This window comes from Anneissia japonica, unplaced genomic scaffold (genome assembly GCF_011630105.1).
Source record: "Anneissia japonica isolate Jap-2015-1 unplaced genomic scaffold, ASM1163010v1 scaffold20385_len14660_cov109, whole genome shotgun sequence".
Classification (NCBI taxonomy): domain Eukaryota; kingdom Metazoa; phylum Echinodermata; class Crinoidea; order Comatulida; family Comatulidae; genus Anneissia; species Anneissia japonica.
In genome coordinates this window covers 1-6,234 of record NW_022732335.1, presented here as the reverse complement: position 1 = coordinate 6,234, position 6,234 = coordinate 1, and positions in this window count along the sequence as shown.

The following is a 6,234-nucleotide window of genomic DNA, read 5'->3' as shown; positions in this document are numbered from 1 at the left end:
ATTTCTGGTTCCATAGTTATGTGTATCTTCAATTGTGCGAAAAAATGTATTAAAGGTAATAGGAAGCTGTTTATTATGAAATTGAAAGAGTAATATTGCCATATGCTTTTCATAGAGATCAAATATATTTAATGTATTAGTTTGTAAAAATAGTGGTTTTGAAGGATGATGAAAATGAACTTTGCATATAATTCGAAGTGCTTTCTTTTGGAGAATGTGAAGCCTATTTAATTTTGTTGGATTAAAGGGGCCCCATACGACTATTGCGTATGTTAAGTCGGGGAGAATTATGGATTTATATATTTGTAACATTATTGAATAGGGTAACAAATATTTCAATTTATTCAAGATTCCTATTACCTTTGAGACTTTATTTGCGATGGCATCAATATGGTTATGAAATGATAGAAATTCATCAAGATTAACTCCTAGAAATTTTATATGAGTTACTCTTTCGAGTACAGAATTATTAATTGATAATTGTACATTAGTAAACTGAAATGTACTATTGCGGCCTCTAAATATGATATATTTTGTTTTTTTGGTGTTGACTGTCAGCTTATTTGCTCTAAACCATGCTGACAGGCAGTGTAATTCATAGTTCATCATATCACATGCATATATAGGGTCATTATGTTTTAGAAACATATTGGTATCATCCGAAAAGATGATGAGTTCTATATCTTTGCACACCGAAAAAATGTCATTAATAAATAATAGGAACAAAAGAGAATCAGTTCTCTTTTTACGGATTCCCCAGATTTTATAGCAACATATTGTGTTCTGTGGGCTAAGTAACTTTTGTACCAATCTAATACAACACCCCGTATGCCATAATATCTTATTTTGTCAATAAGTAATTTGTGATCAATCGTATCGAATGCTTTTGATAAGTTTAAAAATACACCTATAATAAATGATTTGTTTTCAATAGCTGACGTTATTTTTTCTATGGTTTGTAATAGGGCGTGAATTGTAGAGTGTTGTTGCCGAAAACCATATTGAGAACTGTTTATTATGTGATATTTGTTAAGAAAGCAAATAGTCTGATCACAGACCACTCTTTCGAATATTTTTGAAAGACAGGGTAAGATTGATATGGGTCGAAAATTATCAATGTTATGTTTATCGCCACTTTTGAATACGGGTATAGTTTTCGCAATTTTTAATTCATCAGGGAAACAACCGGTTGTAAGTGAAACGTTTATCATGTGTGTAATAGGCTTAGTAAAGTAAATATAATTATGTTTAATGTAATTAGCGCTTGTGCTTTATTTGTCCCAAGTTTATTAATATATATAATTATTTCTTCTTCGATTGTAGGCCTAAAAAACATTGAATTAAGATAGTTACCCGTCAAATATGACGTTGGATTAGGCTTATTTTTCTGATTATCTTGTTCTAGATTATCAGCTAATTTTTTCCCAACGTTAACAAAAAAAGTATTAAATGCTTCAGATTTTGCATTTGGGTTTGTGTATGTCTTTGATTTATCAATGACGTCAGTCGTTATGTTAGGTTTTTTTGCTTCTACCAAGAAGTTGATAAATGGCCTTCCATGTTTCTTTTCAGATTATTTTTATTTTTTTGAATTTATTATTAAAATATTCTTTTTTTCTTTTTCTAATTATATTAGTAAGTACGTTTCTATATCTGGTGTATTTAATTTTATTTTTATTCGATGATTTTTTTTAGATATTTACTATATAACTTGTTTTTAGTCTGGATTGCCTTGGCAATCGATTCGGTCATCCAAGGAGATTGTAATTTATTGACTCTTAAGTTTCACTTTTTTTAGGGGAAAGCATTGATTAATCAATGTTTGTAACGGTTAACAGCTGATCAAGATTATCTCCTGATAGGAAAACAGTCGTATCATCAGCAAAAGACACAGTTTTAAGTACCTGTACATTACTAACCACATGAATATTGTTAACATAAATTAGAAACAGCAATAAGCCTATAACTGACCCTTGATGGTACGCCACATGTTATGCTTTGATTTGATTTGATTCATAATTATGAGTTCACAGTGAAATTATTTCCTAGATCTTATTTAACTGGAGAACCAATGTAAAGCAATACCTCTGAATTCATAATGATGAAACTTCTTAAGCAAAATATCATGATCAATAACATCAAAGGCCTTACAAAGATCCATAAACACAATGACTAAGAATTTATCAAATGCCGTCGTAATGTTGGAGATAAGATTCATAATGGCATCAGATATTGAATGGTTTACACGAAACCCAAATTGATGGTCGTTGAGGATAGTGTATTTATCTAAGAATAAGCATATTTTGGAATACATAATTTGTTCAAGAATTTTGGAAAAGATTGGTAAGATAGATAAGGGTCGATAATCTATAAAAGGATCACGTGTACCTCTTTCAAAAATAACAAAACAAAGGCAATTTTCAGATTATCTGGTACGATACCTTTTACAAACGACTGATTAACAAAAAAGTCGGTGGTTTTAAAATGGATAATGCTGAGCCGTTGACCACTTTTGACGTTATGTTATCAAAACCTGAACATTTGTTGGGAGCTAGTTTTCGTATAACATCATGAACATAAGATCTTTCGATTATGAACATCTTGTTCTACAACAGATGTTAAAAAGAAAGAGTGACAATGGTTGCCAGTCAAGTAGTCAGATGGCGCAATTTGAACAGTACGCGAAATAATTGATTTTACAACTTCCGGACCCACGTTTACAAAATAATGGTTGAAAAAATCAGCAATATTCTGACTACCAGTTACATGTGCATTATTATAATAGAAGGTATCTGGGATAGCAAGTTGGCTCCCTTGAGGCCTTAACCTTTTGTTTGTTCAAATTTAATAATGTAAAACTGTTTTTTTTTTGTTTTGTTTTGTTTTGTTTTTTTTTTGCAATTCTACACAGATTAATAAATACGTTTCTAAACCAAGTATAAATTATTTTATTAGTCATGTTAGGCTTCTTTAGGTACAGTACCCTTTATATAACACATGCTTCCACTGGCTCGACTTTACCAAGCTAGGGCTCATTCAGGGTTGTTTACTCCTTTTGGTTCTACGAGACTTATTTCTAATACATACCTGTATATGCTTATCATGTACAATTCTATAAATATTATAAAAACAGTTATAAGCATCATTTGGATCACTTTTTTTGGTAGACCACAGATCAGTCTACTACAGTTAATTCTTCATTAAAAGCATTCAGGGTTTGTTCATTAACTACATATTTAGTTTTATGATGTATGTCATTGCTCTTATTTAATTCAACAAGACAACCGATGTGGAATATCGGAAGATGATCAGATATGTCAGTTATTAGAACACCTGATACCTTTAGAATATTGTCGTCAATTACAATAGTAAATATGTAATCGATGAAATTGTCAGAGTTTTCAGAAATATGTGTATGTTTAGATATCAATGGATAAAAAGTGTTTGACATAATATTTTCAATAAATTCACAGTTGGGTTTTGGCAATTATGATTTAATATGTTAATGTTATAATTACCCATTATATAGCACTTTTTATTTTCATCGTTTATCTTTATTATAATTTCTTCAATAGCAGATGTAAAATGATGTACATTTAAGCCAGGTGCTCTATAAATAATACCTAAGATTACATTTTAAGAACGCATTATAAGCCAAAATCATAGTTTTAAGATATTGAGCAAAACGCGTTTCTTGTTAGCCTTTTGTTATGGAAATGAATTATATTGATTTTTGTGTGTAAATGTACTAACTACACAACAGAAAAACATACTGAAGTACTTTTTTTATATATTTTTTTCTATAACCCAGTCAAAATGGACATAATGCGCTTTTCCAAATTAAAACAAAAGCCAATGAAGCATGAAAAATCTGATGTTAAGCATTATATCCAGTTTTGCCAGCAGAATGCATGCATTATTCTACTTAAGCACTTATGAAAAATAACATATTAAAGTGAATTTTCACCAGGATTTTAGAGGTTTAAATTCCATTATGTTTAAATAACTTCTTAAGTTTCTTAGGTGTTTTTGTTTATATTATTTAGCAACATTATCGCATTCACTATCATAAAATATTTACAAAATGTGTCTGATCTGATTTAGTAAATGTTGTATTTCACCTAAAATATGGTATGGTACATTTAAAATTTAAATTAAATACTATCATTAACCACTACAGAAAGAACAAGCAACAACACTGTTAGTAAGTTTTTACAACATAAATAATCAGTTTATTTAAATTTACTATGAAGAATATACGCCTTTCAATTTAATAAACAAAAAATAAATACTTCTAAACACACTTCTTCAGGCCCATTTATGAATTTCTGTTTCCTTAAATTATAAGAATGTGTACTCATTTAAATATAGCTTAATTTTTTAAATGTTAATTTAGCATAGGTATTATATCTAAATTCCAAGCCTTGGCTTAATTGGAAAGTCATTTTTAAGTTTGATATGTATGTATTTTATTTTGTTTGTTGAATGGTCTTAGTTATAATAATTATTAATATTACAGACTAAAATGTATATTATGGCCACAATTTGGTCATGGTCATATTGCAACTTATTCTTTAAAAGATGAAGAACAATGCATTCTTCTTTTATTAATTGTACTCTGATTAAAAACAAACTTGGTATTATACCCTATTATGCCCTTCTACCAGCTAGGGAACTAATTAAATATTCATCATTGTATTCTGTGATTGGTTGATTGCTCACTCTTCAATGCTTAGTGGATATAATGCACCCTTCCGGATTTTTTTGCTTTGGTGGATGGATATAATGCGTAACTCTCATATTAATTTCATATTTATAAACATTTTTTGGGGTATATGATCAATTCATATGATAGGTTACATCCATAGGATGCCCCTAAGCCAAAAATCTCAAAATTCTCAAAAATGGATATAATGCGTTTTTCCGAATCACGGCAGTATACCACCTCCACTTCGATCAATTCTGTCTTTAGAATGAACAGTATAATTACTAATATGGGGAGTTATAAATAAGGTCTCAGAAATTCCAATAATAAAAATGTATGCTTTAATGTGGATAAATACTATTTCAGATCATCAATATTTTAGAAAGGTTCTAATGTTCAGATGGAACAATGAGAGTGCATGAGATGGTATTTGTTCTGCAAAGTTATTAAATTCCTCAGTACCCTTGTATTTACAGTTGTCCAAAGTATTGGAATGCTCATGTAGAGAATTTCGTGTTGGGTCTAATTGATTATCATATTTAGTACCCTTGATCAATTACATTTACAAAATAAAGATAACCCACCTAGAATACAAACAATATGTTAAACAATACCATCTCTGCATATTTCAAGTTGTATTCTATTATTTTCACCGCAATTGATTTGTTCAAAATCTGGTAATCAACCAATCCATTAATCTGTGAATTTGATTGATTATGGATAAGAATGGCCAGTTAAAATTGTATAATGCATCCTATCTTATTATGTGTAGTTACGGCATGAGTGGATAAAAAAATGTGTGGTAACAGAACTACTGATAGAAAGGGCTATATGGCAAAATGAAGGGAGGCATCGGACCTTGGATGATGATAACGGATTCGGTGGTAAAGGCCGTTTTGCAACAGACCTAGGTGTCAAAAGGCAATGTTGCAAAATGCCGGGTGGCAACTTGGATAATAACTTGTTATTGTAGTGAATAGTAAGACGAACGTTTTCTTACCACCCCATTATTCTACAGTCATCATATTCATATATGTAGGACTGGTGACTGTCTTTGTAAAATGCAATATGCGAGGGGTATATAATCCTAATCTGGCTTATGCCGTCCTGTATATTATATATACAACCAGATTACAACAGTTTAATTACTATACTGGAACAGCCTTAAACGCCGGGAACCAGCGTAGATTTTCAAACCAATTTCTAAATACGCCATTTTGGAATTCATCTGAATTATTACTGTAAACACACGCATTTACAGGTTTTTTTTAGATTCAAAATAGTACGTATACAGGTATGTACGGTATATCATGTCTTTTTCAAAAATTTTAGACTAATATTAACTCTAATGCTTTACAAAACATGAAAGTTCAGTCAACCTAGGCCTAGACCAAGGCCTAGGCATGTATGTATGTATGCATGTATATAGATACTTTAACTATAACTATAAAATGACAAACAATGAATTTATCTAGACATTTGATTCAAATTTATTAACATTAAAGTCACAATTGTATGTTCATAGTATT